Raw genomic sequence first — 20,660 nt, 5'->3', positions numbered from 1 at the left:
TTCTCTCCCGCGGCTCTTCAAGTCCTTCTTATGCCACCACCTGCCCTGGGAATGGTCACAACTAGGTCTTATTTTCGAGGTAGGTCTTATTTTCAGGGAAACATGGGAAGTAGTACAACTCTCATTACAGTCATTTTGGGACCTACATCAGGATCTACTAACAAAGCTATGGGCAATATTATTATATACATACACATGTGGATTTGTGCTGCATTTTTTGCATGTTTTTTAAGGACTGCATTTAATCCAGATAGTTTAAAAATGCATAAACACAAAGAGAAATTTGCATTTTGAAAACAAATTGTTTAAAAAGCATAAGTAGCACACTGGTGTAAATGGGTTCTTGTGTATCCTTATATTGACTATTTATAGAAAGTTTAAACTCAATATTAAATTTCAACAGAGTTGAAAAATTACAAAAGTAGCACCGGTGGGTAAAATCAGCAACAGAACTAAGGGGGGAGGCAGTTTCTTTAGGATGCTTATGGCAGAACTTTTTTTCAGTCTCGGCACCCTTTAAAATATGCAACAATTTCGAGGTAATGTAAATGTAAAAAACGATGCACCTCCAAAGTTCATACCAGATCCTTATCCCAGACAGGGGTCTGGTATGGATTTTAACCCCTTCATGACTGAGGCCTTTTTTTCATTTTTTGTACCCATGTTATATTCCACATTTTAGGCCTGAAAATTACTTAAAACCCCCCAACATTATATATTTTCTGAATGCCAAGACCCTATAGAATAAAATGGTGGTAGTTGCAAATTTTTATGTTGCGCAATATTAGCGCAACTCCTTATTAAACCCCAATATTTAGTGAAAAATTTAATTAAATGCCCCAAAACACAACAAAATACCAATTTTTTTATGAAATATAAAAGATGAGGTTACAACAAGTAAAACGATACCCAACATGCCCAGGTTACAAATTGCGTGCATCCGTAAAACGGCGAAAAACCCCAGTACCCCAAAAAGTCCATAGAAGACGCTTTAAAAGCCCCCACAGGTCATCAATTTAGAGATACCCCAAAATACTGGCCCTAGAATTATTGCTCTCACTCCGGCGTGCGCGGCGATACCCAACATGTGTAGCGCGTTCGTCGTTTTCATGCGTAGGCGCACCCGACGCGTGTTTACGTGGCGACGCGCGTGCTCGCGGGGGCGGGGTACTTTTAAAATTTTTTTTTTTTATTATTAGATTTATTTTATTTCATTTTAATTTTAAAAACTGTTTTTTTTTTTTACTTTACTTTGACTGCTATCACATGGGGTAAGTAGCCAGGATCGCTTCTGTTGTAAAGCCGACAGTCGGCTCTACAAGTTTAAACAGAGTCCCGGCGGCAAAAGTCACCGGGAGTCTGTTTAAACAGCCCCGATGCTGGCGACGTACACTGTACGTCGTCAGTCACGAAGGGGTTAAGGGTGGACCCCATGCAAAAACACACAAAAATGGTTTTCCCCTTCACATCAGAAGTTCCCTCCTTTCAAATCAGAAGCCCCCTTTCAAATCAGAAGCCCTCCCTTTCGCTTCAGAAGCCTCCCTTCCACATCAGGTGTCCTCTATATATCAGAAACCCGTTTATATTTTGTCAGATTCCACCCCTCACACTAGGAGCCCCCTTCACATCAGAAGCCTGTCTGCAAAAATGTTGAGGCATCCCTGAGGAAGGCAGAGGGCAAACTGGTTGAGAAAGGCTGGCCTAGGGGAGGCACAAGATTCTCTATTGATCAAGACCTTTTCTACTTTCTCTACACTCCATAGAATGACAAGCTTCTTGAGCTCTGTACATAAAACACTGTGCTTCAAATCATGCTTTCATCAGATAATGAGTCAACCTCATTATTTCCTACCATACCCACGCCATATATTATATAATGGTTTTGATTTACCAAAAACAGTGAATATTCACTTTGCACAATGAAATTGTGCTCACTTTGAATACCTGATCATATATGGGGGATCTTGTGGGGGAACTCGTCTTCACTTTATGCAGTTTGCTAACAGACCAGTGTCGATTGCCTTAGTAAATCACTAAAATGTCTGCTATATCATTATATCAGTTGGTGGAAGTCTTGCAGTGCACACCAGTCCTGTTTTCTTTAGCAACACAAAAACATGTCAGTCTTATTGCTTCTTCCTTTGTCACTAGAGACCATAATCTGTAGCACTGTAGAGGATAGGATAGGAATTAATTATGCAATATATCAGGGTGGAACATGACATTTCTAATCACTTCAACTGTTCATACACTTTGATTAATTTATCCACTCCTCCCTTTGGCCCACTCATATTACAATGGCAATGCCCTTCCCTTTGTTATGCGCCATAAAAGTGAAAGGTACTGCTTCATCCTGTGGCTGTGGCAGCCCATGAAAAGAAGCTCTAGGGATTGGAAAGTGCTATGCTCCACCCAGTCCCTCGCTGTTTTCGGAAGTTTCAAGTATAAATCCCTCCAACCAATCCCTTCTTCCAGGATGCAGTCTTTAAAAAGAACTCTGGACACATGTTTTTTTTAACCATTGCAGTGGGGCTACCCCCTCTTTGCAAGGGTTAACTGCTTGTTTTTTGCCTAGGGTAAAAGAAGATATACTCACCCAATCTTTGGACCTGGCAGAGTTCCCTCCAGCTTGTCTCCTTCTCCGCTGCAGTGATAGCATGTCCCTCGGCGTCCTTATGTTCTATACACTGTGTATAGGACTTGATGACTCACAGGACCTTAGACCGCTGCAGCAAAAATGAGCGGTTAACACTTGTAGTGTGGGGGTAGCCCCACTGCAAGGGTTAATAAAATATGTGTCCGAAGATCTTTAAACTATGATGGCAACCTGGGGCTTCTATGGCCTGACTTTAACCAATTCCTTTGATGTATGCAACACAGGTTTGGCTACCTACTAGACATGTGCACAACAAAAAAAAAAATAGTTTCCAGACGAAACAAATGAAAATGAAAAACGTTTTCATTCGTTTCGTCAAAGGAAATTCATTTTTATGCTGTTTCGTATTTGGAGGCAATGAGCCTCCGAATCCGAAGACGCACAATGAAACCACAGAATGAGCGGCAGCCATATCGGCCACTGGCGCGTTCTGGAGTAGATCTTGGTATACACCAAGATGGCAGCACCCGCATGTTCGAGCACCACCATCTACTCCAAAATGGCGGCGCGCATGCACAGAACGTGCCGGTGCCCAAACTATTTGGGTCTCTATGAAGATTGTACAACATTGAAATATTTGGGTCTCTATAAAGATTGTACATTGAAATATTTGGGTCTATATGAAGATTGTACAACATTGAAATATTTGGGTCTCTATAAAGATTGTACATTGAAATATTTGGGTCTCTATAAAGATTGTGCAACATTGAAATATTTGGGTCTCTATGAAGATTGTACAGTATCAAACTGTTGTGCTGCTGGGTGCATTCTATTGCTATATGTTGTCACTAACAATTTACAGGATTGAATGATTTAAAAAATATATATCTTTGGCTTACAATGAATACAATGTTATAGGCTTATATTTTTCAATAACCCAAATTACTGTTCTGTTTAAAAAAAATAAAAAATACTATAATTATAATATTAATGTAATGTATGATGCTCAAACTATGTACCTTTACTAGCAACAATAATAACATATTTTAAATTATTACATTATTACTGTCAATAACATCACACTCTGCCGACACACATGAGTCTAAGCCTGGAGGGTCTTCCAGCTAGTTAACTTGTATATATTTTTAAGCCTCACCCACCAAAATGTGTGGATGATGATGAAGCATGAGACAGTGGATGTTCGGAAAGGGAAATACTTTACTTGCTGAAATCAACAAAGCAGGTAGCTTCCATTTAAATCCAATTACGTGACCCACATATTTGGAAAGTATTCTATCTGTAGGTCTTTTATATCATACTTTACTTACAGTGTATTCATTGTAGAGTTTTAGCAATTAGAAGGAATTCTTTAATTTATGTAGAATATGCAGATAATAAAAGTGCTTTAGGTCATAAAAGCATAGAAAAGATATAAACAGGCACCTTGGTAAAACCTGTTTACACCTCAAGCATTTTGTAACAAAACAGTCCTGCAGGGGTTGTATCTTCTGACCATGATGTTATATCTACAAACGCTATAACTGTGGTTATACACAGCCTGATTTTCCATCAATTTAAAATCCAGTACACTAAACAGATCATCATGTAGGACATCTATCTGCTATTATGCCAGAAAATGTTTTCCCTTTCAAAGAAAATGGAAAGTAGTGTTTAACTGTATGTGCACATCTGCTTGTCGCCTGAGTATCAAGCCGCAATGCAGTGGGTCCTGGCAGGTTTAAACTTTATTTATTTGTATTCATTACAGGTATTTATATAGCACTGACAATTTATGCAGCACTTTACATAATGCACATTCACATCAGTCCCTGCCTTTAAGGAGCTTACAGTCTAAGGTCCCTATCTCAGAAGCATACAGGGCTAAATTAGACAGCAGCCAATTAACCTCCCATCATGTCTTTGGAGTGTGGGAGGAAATCAGAGTACTCAGAGGAAACACACGCAAGCACAAGGAGAACATGCAAACACCAGTGCCCTAAGCAGGATTCAAACCAGTTACCCCCAGTGCTGCAAGGCAAAAGTGTTTACCACTAATCCACATCTGTACATGCTAATTAATAATAGCAAGGTATATTTCACGTTTAAAGCTAAAGTCCAGATAAACAGCTAGAGACACAGATACAATACATATATGAGAGCTGCTTTAGCCAGTTTTGTATTTATGTTCATCCAGGCTTGAGATTCCAAGACACCTGCCAGATAGTCTGCAGTTAAGTAATGCAACTAGGTTTTGTCACTACCCTGGCATATGTCTGGACAGTAAATGGAAAGCAGCACACTGATGAGCTAATTTCCCTGTCTCTCTGCTCTCATCGTCATGTCCCTTATGAGTACATGAGCACACATGACTGGTTCCCAGCATTACTTCTCTCTCCCAGTCTAAGCGCTACTGTACAGATGATTGCAATGGGCTGATACAAAATTTAGATATTTACATAAGTTTCTCTTAAAAAAATATACATAAAGGACAACTGTACCTTTAATACAACTGACCTTCATGTAACCCCTTCTATCACCTGAGTGCAGCCTGCCTGGTAAAATACTTAGCTTCCTCCATATTTCGGGCATCTGGCTGGAGGCCACCATGAGTATGACCCATAAGAATGAAAACATACGCATTAAGAAGAGGACCTGATTGGAAGCTGCACAATAAAGACTGCTGGCACGTGAGAAAAGGTACCTATTTTACAAGCCAGAGGGACGGAGGATAAATTTAAGAGCAAAATCTTTACTGCTGTCCTTTTTAATGATTTTTTAATTAACATATACATGGAAGTGTAGATGTTATTTAACTGGCTGGAGTTCAGATTTAAAATAGCAAACAAAAACTCTACTGGCTCAAATGTACGGACATTGTGCAATTCTTATAAGCTAGGAAACATATTGTTTTTATAATTATGTTCACAGCAACTTACAGAAACCCCCCCCCCCAAAAAAAACAGAGAAATAGGGGTTTCTGAGAGGTATAAAACCAATACATGTGTAAAAATGATATCATTTTTACACATGTATTGGTTTTATACCTCTCAGAAACCCCTATTTCTCTGTTTTTTTTCTATGTTTACATTTAGAGGGGGAGAGGTCCAATTGGGGGACTACTGTCGAGGCAGACTCAAAAGTTGATTATTTCACAGCAACTTACAGGCCAGTAAAAAAAAAAAAAAACATATAAAAGAAAAAGTACCAGTGCGTCTGCCATGAACTTGTATTAAAAAACCTTATAAACAGCACTCTTTTTTCCATATACAATTGGTTACCAATAATGGCACTGTAGAACCTCCATTTTTCTTTGAATTCAAGTAACTATATGCCAGTAAGTTCTCTTTTTGCCTTTTAGGCGTATATAAAGGCTTGGGCAGCAGTGCATGGTCAGATCTTTGTGTGGCATGGAGAGACATTGCAGTTTTGACCTTTCTGTCAGTGTTACTACCTTGGCTTACGAAATGAATCGGACTTTTTATCTTTATCTGTACAGCATGCGGGATAAAACAACTGCCTTCATTGTCCATCTAGTGTGTATAGACAGGATGTTCCTAGTAGAGATAGAGATCTGTTACAAAGACTTTTTGATGTGTATTGAAAAGTCAACTCATTGCTTAGTTACACGCTGGACAGATATAAAAATATCCATGAACACCTTCAATTTGATTTGTTGATGCATTCAACAAAATTGACATGAACTAACATCTAAATTAAAAAATGCAGGGTTGTTTGGAATCGTAAATGTTATTAGGCATGTTGGAAACCTTTTATCTAAAAATCAAAATAAATGTTCCGTGCTCTAATTAACACACTAAAAGCTAAAACTAAGCTGCAAGCACTAAATGAATCAATGTTCACTATAAAAGTTATACATAAAGCTGCCAAGCTTTTCCTAAACTAATAACAAAATATGATCCGAGTACACATGATTGATATATAAAAATATTAGATGCTTAAAAATAAAGGTCGGGATGATACAGTTCTCTTCAAAAATCCCACATGAACAGTTCCATGCTTGCGATATACACTGTACCAAGATGTGCTCCAAAACCAGTGATTCTTAGTGGTGATGTTCTTATAAATGTGCTCGCACCCACATGGAAACAGACTCACCTTGTATCATAAAAAGCAAACACATGCATATACCTTGCACAGGGGTCTATGTGTGTGTATATATATAGACAGACTTTAGTGCTTTCCATACAAATACCATGCATCATTTATTAAAGTGACACAAAATTTAGGAGTTAAATCCAAAAAACAAATTCACGTACCTTAACTACGTATCTTATTTGTGTATCACATCAATATATTGCAGCTTATTGTTCCCTAGATGTTGTGGCCCTTTCCCTTTTTTTAGGCTATTTTTCCTTTATTTTCACCTGGTGATTTGGCCACTAACACACTTTCTGCTTTAGGGTGACAACGCTTCCTCACTGTACTATATCTATGGAGGAGCAGCATTGTCAACCTAAGATGTTCTCCTGATTTGGATTGCAACACCTCCAGCCTCTCTTCACCTATTAAATGGTGATAGTGGTGGGGGGTTGTAGTTCACAAGCGATAGCTGGGAAAGCTGATAAAATTGTTTTGGTTTTCAGTTTAGTGAACAGGAAACACAGGAATTTACTTAAAGTGACACTAAACTCAGGAGTGAAATTTTAAAAATGCTTTCAAGTACACTAACTATTAACAGCAATGGGGGGAATTTATCAAAACCAGAGCAGACAAATCTTGGAGCAGATTGCATTGCAACCAATAAGCTTCACCAGTTTTGATAAATTCTCCCCAATGTATCTTATTTGTGTATCACTTAGCTGTAGATCCTATGATCCACTCAGCAGTGGCTACTTTTACAACACACACAGGAACCATGGGGAACAAAAGTAGCCACCCTCCAGAAGGAAGGACAGTGTCAGCACCAATTCAGAGATGATTTGATGATATACAGCTGAGTGATACACAGTGTCACAGGGGGAAGTGGGGGGGAGGTGGGGGATAACATGATATCACCCCCTTGTCTAAGTTTCAATGCAAGAGCTTAGGTGGGGGGATGCTGCAGGTGGAAGGAGGTGAGGGAGCGTGGTTTGGTAAGTATACATAAATAGGCAAGTGAGAGAGTCTCAACCAAAACAAGATAAAAATGAATAGTCCGTTAAAAGAGAAAATAAAATAACCAGCGTTTGCTGTAATCTGCACCTCCAATCCAAAAATTTCCCCCAAAGTGTTTTTCCTTATGTTCTTAGTTTGAGGGTCAACATCATTAAATCTATTTCCTCTGTGTCTAGGTCATCCTGGATCAGCCCCAGCCTGTGATTGGACAGTGAAAGGCAAAGCAGCACAATTTTGAGCTCATCACCCTGTCACTCTGCTTTCTCCACATATATGAGCATTCCTTTTGTCAGCACATGAACCAACTGTCTCCTTGTGCTGCTTCTTTTTCTCACACTCCAGCCCTGCTGTATAGAGACAGCAAGAGGCTTATTTAAGGTCACATTCAGATACTTACACTACTTGCATTAAAAAAAATACCTTTAACCCCTTCGTGACGGGAGACATACGCTGTACGTCCCGTCACGAAGTACCTATATGACTGGCCACGTACACTGTACGTGACGAGTACAGTGTTTGTAATGCCTGTAACTGCTGATTCTCAGCAGTTACCAGTCATTAATGAATGTCTCAGTATTGAGGCATTAATTAATGAAATAGTTAAACTTTTGTAAAAACTTTTTTATTTCACTAATGAAAGAATGAAACCGTTACATGAAAATACAGGACCGCTAAATATATGAGGTGAGTGATTTTCACTCATCCACATAGTTCTACCTGACCTGTGACAATGAAACTGTCACAGGTCAGCTCAGTAGATTGGGAAGTCAGCGAACACATACCGGCGCTCGCACACTTCTCGATCCTGTGCCGGCTGTACATTACAGCTGTAGCTCACGGTATACTGAGCTTTGGGTGCCGGGAGGATGCTAGTTTGTGTCCTCCCATTACCCTTAGGAGAACTATGGGGAAAAGCCCTAACCCCATAGTCCTCCTTTAATGATGCATTAATGATTACAGTCCTTCATCATTTAGTGCATTTTCTATTTTTCTGGAGCTCAGCTTTAAACATGCCACTACTAATAAAATCCCTTTAGTTTCTGCATACCCCCCCCCCAAAAACATTGTGACAATGAACGCTGAGCCATTTATGTAACAGACATGATACCGCCAATTATGGTAATTATGAATTTTGATTCCCATTGCTTGAGTATGGAACTGTTTTTATGTCCTATCAGCAACCTTGCCGAGCTCTTGAAATAGACTTGATCCAAGCTTTGAGGAAGCCTATGGAGTAAGTGAGTCTGTCACAGTGGGAAGTGCATCTTCGGAGGTCAGAGGGCAGCCTCCCCGCTGTATGTTACAGAGAGCTGATCTTTCAAGCCATTGTGAAGCCGGGAAAAGATAATGCTGACTTTTTCCCTGCTGAGACTCATTGAATAATAACGTGTAAGCATAGAAAAGAATAAGATACAGGACACAAAAGACAATGACAGCAGTCCATTGTGTTTACATTGTGTTTACCCCGAACCTTGAAGCCTAAAACACACATACGATCTTATATATTACATATTTTATATATAATGGCAAGGCATTCATCTTGTAGATGACAGTTATTTTCCTTTTCATAAATTCAGAAATAATGTTTACGTATGACAGAAGGAGAGTTCTAGAAACATCTATAAATACCATACTTTGTTACTTTTATGAAGCTCTATTGCTTTTGGCACTAAAAACCAGTGCAAAAAGGGAAATATATGCAACTGAAAAACCTCATCCAGAGCCTCAATGCGCCGGAACCTATATATTAAATTTGAAACAAATATAAAAAGTCTGGGGCCTAGGTGCTTGATTTAATTTATGTAACAGTGATTTTTCATTAAGTACACATAATACTGTAATGTTGATATGAAAAAGTTATAAAGATTTACACATTATACATCCCTGCTGCACCATACAGTGTAAAACATATGCATATGTAAATGCTAGTGGTCATCTGTACATCAAAAAATTTGGTTAGCATCCCCGTTAAAAGGAAAGAAATAGATATGTTGTCATTGTCCCTTCTGAAAATGTTAGTTGCCAGGTTGTCATGTTGATCTTATAGCTTCAATGGTTTCTGAATTTTTGTTCTGAAACAGGTATGCAGCTCAGGAATTCTGATTTCTCTATGAAATTAATTGAATCTGAGATTTCAAAAGTGTAGAGCAAGAGACAGCCAGACAACCAGAATTTTCAGAAGATTATTAGCAGTGATGGCCTGTGTATTGCACTCAGTAAAAATTTCCTGTAACCCTTGCTGTCACGAATGTAAGGGTTACATTGGAGCAGAACTTCTTGCAGCAGGTCAGCTCAGAAAACCCTTACATATGCTGCATTTCCTTAGGCTATAAGCTCATAGTCGCTAGAGTGACCATAAGCTTATAGAAGCTGTATCTCAGAATGCCATTTTCTGCAAGATCATGATCAGCATGAATTACCACCATACATAAAAAATGTTAACCCCCATCTGCACCTCTCTGCCCCATTGTCTTCTCTGCTCCCCCAGTACTATGTCTGGTCCCCCAGTGCCTCCTCCACTGCCCCAATGCTTCCTCCACTGCTCCGATGCCTCCTCAACTGTCCGCCTTCACCACAATCCACTGCCCCCCTCTACCAGAATCCACTGCCAGCGATGAGACTGACATCCTGCCATCATGCCACTCTCAATGCTGGCTCTTTCAGGATGGTGAGTGGGAGATTAATGAACATTACATTATACACACATAACATACATATCTGCATTACACCTAGCACACTAGAAATGTAAGAAAAAACTTAGGCTGTTTTACTGCAAGCAGGTTAACACACTGCATTGTGTTAAGGCAACCAATTAATTTAGAATGGACTGCCAATGCAATACAACACATATGGACAGCCAGCGGCGGTCTACAGTGGGTGAGAGTGCCTAAGTACCAGACATGGAGCGGAGTAAGGCCAGAACCATGTAGGGAGCCCAGTGGGAGGAGAGCACCATCCCCCAGCCAATCACCCCTTTCATGAACTTACTAGGAGTCCTCACATCAGCCGACCTTTCACTACTCTTACATGGAAGGCAAAAGTGGCAGACAGGGGCGGGGAGAAGGCGGGGAAGAGGCAGAGCGGGAGGGGGGCCAAGTTGCTGCACCATGGGCCTCTGGGTTGTACTTGCCCCCTGGGCTAAAAGTTGCCTGTCAGCCCCTGCAACACACCAAGGAACACAAAAACACAACACATGTTGCTCAATGCAATAGTCTAAATATGCTCCCAGGGCTTCATTCAATATAATGCTAAATAATGGAAGGAGTTATGTCTAGTCTAGTCCATGTCTAGTGTGTTGCAGTGTATTACTGCATGCATAATAAAGAGACGCAGTGTCTATAAAAAAGGACTTATTCTTATCCCTTCAGGGATTCCCTGCTGCTCCTGCCTCTAACGTAGCTGCCACAACCTACCCACTGTTTCCAAATATAGGGGAACTGTTGGAATTACAGCAGTATATGCTGATATGTACTGATTATATTACTGACATTCTGATGTGTGCTAATAATTTGTCTTTTGAGCTGTAGATGGTGCTGTAGTACAATGTTAGTCTTCATATGCATGCTCTATATCTATGAAAAACAGGAAGTTCTGTGTGGTGACCAAGGTAGTTGCGCTAGGATATATGAAAAAATCAGAAACCAAAATACAGAAAAAATAGAAAAAGATATAATAATATCAAAAAATATAATAATATCAAAAAATATGATCCAAATGATTATAATCCAGCTGCAGCAATATCTATCGAAGTGATCAATTGTGAAGTTCTGTGTATATGCTGTAAAATTCTGATGTAATGGTCTTTTAAGCAAGTCAAACATAATTTAGCATTCCTCAATATTGTCATCACTTCATCTAAATACATAACCAACAGGAACCTGTGACAGTGCTGGGTTTTAGCGGTCATTGGCTAGGGCTATGGACTGTCATACGATGCAGGGGTGATATCACCGCTCTCACTAGGCCCGGCCCCTAGCCAACATTGAGTACTTTGATGGTGGTTGCGAAGGAGGAAGGAGCAACTGGGATTGTTGGAAAGGTGAGTGTCAGTGGGTTAGAGTAGACCTTTTACAAAAACTGTTACTTTGCCTTTAATGGGCAAAGTGAGAAAGTCTCTTCAACATGCATGATTATATGCGTTAATGCTCATTGCACTACAGCTGAACATTCCTTTGAATGGGGTGCCATTGCACAGAAAATTAGATATGAAAATGTTTTATGTTGTCTATACAGTACATACCAATGAACAGGTAGTTTCCATCTGTGCATTGTGGTGCATTGAAAAGCACATGCATTGAGGTTCATTGGCACGTTGTGTTGGGGTGTGTAGTTAAATTAACATCCTCTAACGTTGTATAGTGTAGATGGGCGCTTTTACATGTATGTCCAGCTTAACTCAGTCAGCTGATCTGCATAATTGATCAACATAATTCTATGACCACACAGGGGGCCTGAAGATGGGGCTTCTCTCAGCAGGGAGCCCAGGATTCACTGTATGCTCTACCAAAATATAGTCACACACCTCGGAACCGCCAAGTTGAGCTGAACTTTAGGTACAATATACCTATGCTTAGCGAAAAGGGGGAAGTGTATACTCAGAGTTTGCACTTGTGCAATACATAAAGGAACGTATAGCTGTAGGGTCTCACTAGAGGAAGATTAGAAGGACATCAGAACTGCTGAGACACATACTTCTGTACCTGTGTATGCTACCATTGAGACTGCTGGGACTTTTAGTTTATTAGCTGTGAGCTGCTATCTGGACACTGAGACTCCCCTTTTCCCTCTGCCCTCTTCCCTGTGCACTCTTTGCTGCTTGTGACCTGTGTTGATATGAGGCTTTAGCTGGGCTGTACAGGACTTCTCCTTCCCTTCCCCTAAATCCAGGCATTGACTCATCAGCATCTCTTCTGCCCCAATTGGCCTTCTTTGGGAGGACCCTGCTGATGGAGCCGACTATACCTGGACCAATATGAGTAGTACAGTAACTTTTTGCTATGTCCTATCATCGCCCCTGTGATTCTGCTGAATAGTCCCTGCTGTACTGTATTGCTAACACTGTGATTCTGGTCAAATGTGCCTGTTGCACCATATTGCTATCACTGAACTCTTAACTTACCACATTTTTGATGTTCCATATTGCTACCTTGTGGTTATGTTGTCCTTTGCGGTGTTCTGAATTTCTACAACAGGAATTCCCCCTTTCTGTTAAAGTATATTTCCTTTCTGTGTCCTGCTGATTCTCCCTGGCTGTTCCATACAGTTGCCCTGTGCCTCCCTGGTGTGAAAGTGACACTAAACTCAGGAGTTAAATCTTAAAAATGCATTTAGGTACCTTAACTATTAATTTTTTTTAATCTTATTTGTGTATCTCTCGGCTGTAGATCCTCAAATCATGTCTGAATTGATGCTGACACTGTCCTTCCTTCTGGAGGGTGGCTACTTTTGTTCCCCATGGTCCCTGTGTGTGTTGTAAAGTAGTCACCACTCCAAGCTTGCTCCCGTGATGGACTACAATCTCACATTTAGATTACTAATTTGTAGGGTTGCACAGATACCAAGTACTGTACTCGGTACAAGTACGAGTACATGTACCGATACTTTTGAGCTCCAAGACTAGACTAGAGAAAAATTAAAAAGTTAGGAGGCAGCTGTCATTTGTAAGGAGCACACAGAGCTCCCGGGATTTGTACATCTCTGTTTTAATGTAGGATTTTGTTTTTATAAATATAAATAAAGGGATGCACAGATACCAGTTTTGCGAGTACGAGCACTGGTACTTGCCGAGTACTTACAAGTACGAGTACTGATACATTTTTGTTTATTGTCATGTGTCAGTTTTTCTAAAACAATACAGACTAATGATTTCAGGACAGTGGTGGAGTGCCGGAGCCAGGACCCAGCAGCAAGCGCTGCAACCCTGATAGTTCTCATGAAAATGCCAAGTATCTGCACTGGTACTCAAAAAGTATCTGTGCATCCCTACAAATTTGTATTGAGATTTTACAGTAGTTAGTCTATAAGCCCTAAAATGGCCAGAATTCACACCCCATAGACTTCAATGGGATTTGTGTTCACCAAATTTCAAACAGGATTTGCTGAACCATTGGAAAATTGAATCCAGTCAGATTTTCCATTCCTAGATTACACAAATGAGGTCCATATGAAGAGAAAAACCTGATGGTAACAAAAAGCAAAGCAGCATTTTTAAGATCTGCTGAATAAATCAGTACATGTGACACAACATAGTTAGAAGTGTTGCATTCAATGTAACACATTCTCAGGTAGTTGTTAACCACCATATAGCTGTCTGAATGAGTCTTCTTGCTGTCTGTTTGCAACTTCTCAGGTACCATCTTTAGAGTCTCTGTCACTTTAAGAAAACCAAAAGGTGCTGACAGATATGAAGTGCATATATACCTGTATATATCTGCAGCATTCAGTAGCCCCTGCTCCCAATTGCTGGCCTTTCAGATTTGGCAAAGCTTCAACACTCTTCTGATAGTGCTTAGGTTTTCCTGCCTCCTGCACTTTCCGCTAGGACAGTGAAGCAACCCGTCATAGTGATGTGCCCGTAGGAATGCGGAGGTGAAAGACTAGGCAAGCTTTAATACTACCAAGAGGTGCCAGAACTTTGCCAGTTTAGAAAACCTAGCATCTGGTTGAAGCGGTGCACTGATTCTCTTAAAGTAGTATTAAACTCAAAGTTGTTTCAATGACAAATCAATTTCTAACAAATGTACATTGTCCAGCAAAGTATTTCTTTAAATTTTTGCCCAAGCACTTAAGGTGATCATGGTACCAAACAACTGGCTCTAACTCTGCCAGTTCAGCTTCCATGAACTTCCTGTCCAGTACAAGAGCACAAGGGAAAAACAGTCTCTAGCAGATGTCTATCAACTAGCATGGTTAAAGTGACATTAAACCCTCAGATTTTTAAACATAAACCAATACTGTAATGTGTGCCTTACTGTAATGCATGGTAGCTTTCCTTCTCTTTGCTGCTCTTCCTTTTAAATCCTCATGTCTTCTCATGCTTGGGGAGAACTTCCCTTTGCAGCTCAGGGCCTCTTTCTGTAGTGCTGGCTCAGGTTACAAACCTATACAAACCTATACACAGACACCATATATCCATTCCTGAGACAAGGCAGTCTGCTGCAAAACAGACATTCTGCCCAACATGAGAACAGATTTAAAAGGAAGATCAGCAAAGAGAAGGGAAACAACCATGGATTACAGTAAGGCACACATTACACTATTGTTTTATGTTAAAAAATCTGAGGGTTTAATGTCACTTTAAGGGAAGGAAGAGGAGTGGAGAGCAGGGCAATGGCTTGCCTTACTGTGTCTGTGTATTGTGGAGACAAAGCTTACTAGCACACACAAGGGTGACGGCATAGGACCCTGCAAGGTTAAGGAGCCACCCTAAAACAGGATATCAGGGGACCAGTTAATTCTGCAGGAAGCTAAAACTTTAAAACATCAAGAAACAGCATCAATTTTAAGTAATTTAAGAAGCATCTAAAATTTGTTTAAAACATTTTGAAGTCAATATAACTTTTAATATCAATCTTGCTTCAAAAAATACCCTGTTACAAAACAAACACACTTCACTTGTTGCTAAAGCCTCTCAGAAGCCACCATTCAGCACTAAATTATAGTTCCTTGGATATTGGCAGCAATCAAATAAATACATGCTGCATGAGTGCTACAATTATACTACAGCTTGAAGAATCGCACATAAATGATAGCTCCTAGTACCTCATTTTTCAAACACATGAAGATATTTTAGATATCTTGAATCTTACTGAGTCATGATAGTGATTGAGGGTAAATCAACATTGGTAGAATACCGCTGCCCACTGACAAAAAGGAGCTCCTGGTTTATATCAGCACTGTGGCCTGGGAGGTCCTTTAGTCAGTATCCCACCTCTTATCTCTCCACTATACTATCCAATATTGTAATTTACACAAGCATGCGTGTGTTGGTTGTAAACATATTCACCTTAGTAGAACCACAACTGTCTGCTATTATAGCTGGGAGAACTTTAGGGTAAGTCTTTGCATGCAATTTCCTTGGTTCTTCTAAGCAAGATTTTTCTTTTGTTGGTGAACAGCAAGTCAAGCCTTGCCACGGATTTTCAGTTGTATTGAGCTCTGGGCTTTGACTGATCCATAAGATACATCCATGTACATCCAATAATTTAAAGCAGGGGTCTCAAAGTACAGGCCCGCGGGCTAACTCTGTACTAAGTGGCCTGCAGCCAGCTGACAAGTGTGCGGGGGGGTGTATTAGTGTGGGGGTGTTGTATTTTTGTGTGTGTGTGTGTATATTAGGCCCCATTCACACCTATATTTCAGGTGCGATTGGGGATTCCTGTGTCACAAACTTGCGTTTTCCTGCATCAGGAATCCCTAATCTGGCATTTACATGCAGCAACTGTACCCCATTCAAGTTAATGATCGGGTGACAGCTGCTGCATGTAAAAGCCTACATACCGCATTTAATTGTATGTGATATGATTACATGCAGTTACAAAAACAATCACTATCCCTGGATACACAATTGGATACACAATTGTGTATCCAGGGATTGCGACAGATTCCTAACTGTATGTAATCCTTTCACATATGAGTACATGCAGTGTGCAGGCGTTTACATGCAGCAGCTGTCATCTGATCATTAATTTGAATTGGTGACAGTTGCCGCTTGTAACATATGCAGACATTAACACTGGTACCGTATATTGTAGTGGCTAAAAAATGTGTCCAGTGGCCCCCCACTAAATTGAGTTTGAGACCCCTGATTTAAAGCATCTTTGTAATTTTTACCTTTTGAACATGCATGTTCTTTAGTCTCTCTGATGTATTAAAATGCATGTATTAAAATGTATGTAAACCCAATCAAATTCTCTTATTTGGTCCCTTTTAGTTTTAAAAATACCATTGATAAGCGCAAATAATGCTTGCTGATTCTGCCTGAAATGTTTTAGTAGTCAGCGAATAACATAATTTGCTCTCTATCCATGCTACATTCTTTAGCTTCATTGGTGCAGTATAGTGAGTGAGTGTTGTCACCCTAGGCCAGGAGGTGTGTTGCTAGCAGGATCCCCAGGTGAAAATAAAGGGAAAAAAACAAAAAAAACAAAAGACGTAATGCAGCCACCTCATTTAAGGCTGGGTAAGTTGCAATATATTGCATTTTAATTATTTGGTTTAAATACCCTTTAAATGAGGAGATATGTACACTAACCACAAGAAGTAGAGCAGCTTAGCTGCTAAAGTTACTCAACCTAGCTGCTTGACACATTTTTCAGTAAATATTTTTTCCAACTCAGCTATTTTGGCCTAGATTATTCACTTCCCTGCCTTCTCCAAACTCTTCACCCTTTTGTGAATAATCCTGTTAATGTGGTTAGAATAGGTGACGGGTTGTTTTAGGGGTGCATTTTGATAACTTGGCAACATTGTCGAGTTACAGTATAATTGGATGGAGTAGTGAGCTTTTTGTATTTTTACATGTATCTCTTTTGTGCAGATATTTAGGGAATATTTGCTGTGGTGCCCACCCCAGATAGCAAGCAATTGAGCTGCAAGTTTGAAAATGACTTGCTAAACTATTGCAGATTTGCCAAGCTTCATAATTTTGTTGCACAATTACAGCAAGTCTGCATTGCAAGTCTCCAGATCAATGTGCTTTGCAAAAGTGCTGTACACTTGCAGAGCTCTTGCTAAGACCTGCAGGACTCTTGCTGTAGACTTGCCAAGCAAATGTGCTACAAATTCAAAAAGTGTCAACTAGAACTTGTGCTGCAAGTGTTCTGCAAGTCTACAACTTGCCAGGAATGTGTGCAGCAAGGTAACAAGAATTACAATTTATCCCTGCCACAAGTTTGTGGCAAGTTATCCTTGCTATCTGGGATACTACTATTTGTGTATGATTTAAGTATTGAGGGGGTACCTACCCAGAGACATTGGGAAGAGACCTACAACTGTAAATAATTGCCTATGGAATCCATTTAATATTTATATATTAGCTGTAGATCTACACTCATAGCATTGTTAGGAGGAGCATGTAGGCTGCTTTTCAAACAGTGCTGATATAATTAAAATATCACTATTGTGAAAAATATTGCATTCAGATAATTGTAAGTGAATAATACTTGCAATGATAGTATTCCAAGTTTTCATTCTTTTTTTTATATCATGTGCCTTTAGTTATATTTTCTGTACATTTTTAATTCAGACCAAGCTGTCTAGCAAAAGAGAAAATGACACGGGCTGGGAAATATATAGCACTGGTATCCACATACAAAGAAGTCCCACTGCTCTGTCCAACACCAAGCCTTCAGCGCCCGGACATGTATGGGTGCAGACTGAGAGCCACCCATGCTCCAGCACAATAGCCCAAAGAGAGAAGCCGCACACTGGAGTCCACCGACAACAACAAATATTTAATTCATAAGGCAAATAATATCCAGTCCACTGATACTCCCCGTCAGTGTCAGCAGCAACTTCTGCAATCCTTATTGGGGCCCCCTTCCAACCCCAGGCCCCATAGCAGCTGCATGGGCCGCTATGGCTATTGTTACGCCACTGGGCCCTTTACTAATATATGATTGTGGTAGCTAAATAGATGTGCACATATATTATATTAAGCACGGAAAAAGAGGAGCCGTTTTGAAAACAATTTTATTAGACAAATCATTTAGACAAATTATACACAGAAAGTTCTGCCACTTGTAACGGAGGCCTCCAAAAATGTTTTCTGTATTTTAATTTTTTTAAATAGGCAACACATCAAAATAGGCCTATTTTAAATACTATACATGTCTAACAGTTATTTCATTTTTGCTAAATTTCACTGCAACATCTGGCATGTCTCTACATAGCTTTATTATCGTTTTTTTATTTTCATGTTTTTTAAAATCCGGTATGCATGAGACAAAGGATGTCGCGAGGGGAAACAAGATGTGCATGCTTTCAGACACTTGTACCCTTAGAAACAAAATGGCCTTTGCATGATTAGAATAGAAACTGATCTGCCTTACACAGTAGACAATATTTGAAGATTTAGTACAAAAGCATTGACAGTACAAGATGCACCCTGGAAAACCAGCTTCAAAAATATGTATGAAGAATATATATATTTTAATTTTTTCATTTTTTTTTACAGTTTACTAAAAGCAAATTAAGAAACTTATAAGGATGAAAAAGAATGTCTCCTGTCATAGGAGTAAATCAACATGTTTAACAAAACTAAAATAAACCATGTCAGACAGACTTTGTAGAGATATTAATATTTTTTACAAGTAAACAGCTGCATTTAAAAGTAGACACAATCAATGCTGTCATCCATATCATTCATTTAGTGAAATAATGGAGCAAATGGAGACTTAATTAATAACATGGTGTGGTGCAGTAATCATAAATGTGCTTTAACGGACAGCAACCAATCAGAATAGCACTCTGCAATAAAGTTAAAACTTAAAAACTGATAGGTTGCAGTGGGTACACCAGTCACATTAACCTAACCTTAATTAACCTAACTGGGCTAATTTTATAGCATTAGATTAATACTCTAGATTTTTTTGACAAACCAGAATTCATTTTCTAAACTATGAATTTAACTATATACATGGGTGAGGCAATTCTTTGCTTGCGAAAGGTACAAATCTGTTATCCAAGTTGTTTAATTCGTTTTTTTGGGGGGGTTCTAAGGACATATGTTAGACCTGTTCTTGATATCTTGATATAGTCTCTGTTTAATGTGTTATACAAAACTTGTATTTAAAGACCTACTCCATTTCTACCTCCTACCAAAAAAGTTATAATTTGGCTGCTCCAACCCAGTGCAAGTTAGAAGGACGGTCCAAGACAAGATAATGCGGGTTCAATGCTCTACATCCTTACAACTGGTTATTTTGAAAGTGTACTCCTTGAGCTCTTCAGATTCCAGTACTTAAAGGTCTGTACTGCTAATTGTTTTGCCCTGACTGGCTACTCTGAATTAAAGCACTCAATGTTATTAAGTAAGCCATTTTGGTGTTATTATATTCAGAAGCCCTTTGCAGTTCTTACATCAGAAAGTCTGACGAAAAAACTACAATAATTGTTTACAAGACAAAAATAGCACCATCCCACCAGATAATGTATTCAGACTCATCCTTAAAGTGAGGTGATACTAATATCGAACAAGGTATGTGAGGTATAATAATGTTACTGACAACTATCCCTTACATAGGATAAATATAAAAGAATAGCAAATTAAAGCCCTGCACAATTAATATTAAAAAGCCTCAAGATTAATTTCAAGCATTAAACCTAATAGTACACAATTAGTACATTTGACCTTAGATTTAAAAAAATATTCAGCTCCTTTACATTCTTATGCTGACAGAACAATGCCTAGAACCATTTTTATTTATTTATTTATTTTTTATAAAGTGGCACATTTGCCCAGACTTTCTTCCAGTTTATTTTATATAATGACAATACTTTAAACCATCCAAGACCCAGAGGAGTTGCAGATAGTTTTAAAATTCTAGCAATACTTATGAAAAATCCTGATTGAAGAGCTATTAAGGTTCTTACTTTTGGAAGCGCTGGAATTGATAAGGTTTAAAATCTTTCTCTTTACCAGTCATGTTTTAAGGGGAGCCTTTGATGTAAATAGAAAAATTTACTGTTATGTCTTACAATGTTTTTCTATATTACTTATTTACCTTTAAACTCTAGTAGTTTTTTTCTAATAAAAACTTACTCATTTAGAAAACATATTTTAATTTCTGTCAATCCTGAAAATTTGAACAGATATATTTACTAAGTTACAATGCCACGTTTTTAAGAAAACATGTTACCCATTAAACTCGGTGGAAGTCATTTTATTTTTCATGGCATTTTAGAGGATTAGACAACACAAGAAAAGGTTGGAAAATAACATCCAAAT

At 39.1% G+C, this 20,660-nt stretch overlaps 1 long non-coding RNA gene across 1 annotated transcript; it reads right to left on the bottom strand.

The window, feature by feature from the left end:
* Positions 1-14,009: 14,009 nt before the first annotated feature.
* On the bottom strand, positions 14,010-20,082 carry LOC108794379. The gene is made up of 3 exons (XR_001941705.1): positions 19,648-20,082; positions 18,750-18,753; positions 14,010-14,021 (listed from the first exon to the last, which is right to left on the bottom strand). It is a non-coding gene; the product is annotated as an uncharacterized LOC108794379 (long non-coding RNA).
* Positions 20,083-20,660: the final 578 nt, after the last annotated feature.

This window comes from Nanorana parkeri, unplaced genomic scaffold, assembly GCF_000935625.1.
Source record: "Nanorana parkeri isolate BGI_ZX_2015 unplaced genomic scaffold, ASM93562v1 scaffold844, whole genome shotgun sequence".
Lineage (NCBI taxonomy): Eukaryota > Metazoa > Chordata > Amphibia > Anura > Dicroglossidae > Nanorana > Nanorana parkeri.
The sequence above is the reverse complement of the archived record's forward strand: the minus strand, read 5'-3'. Positions and strand labels throughout refer to the sequence as shown.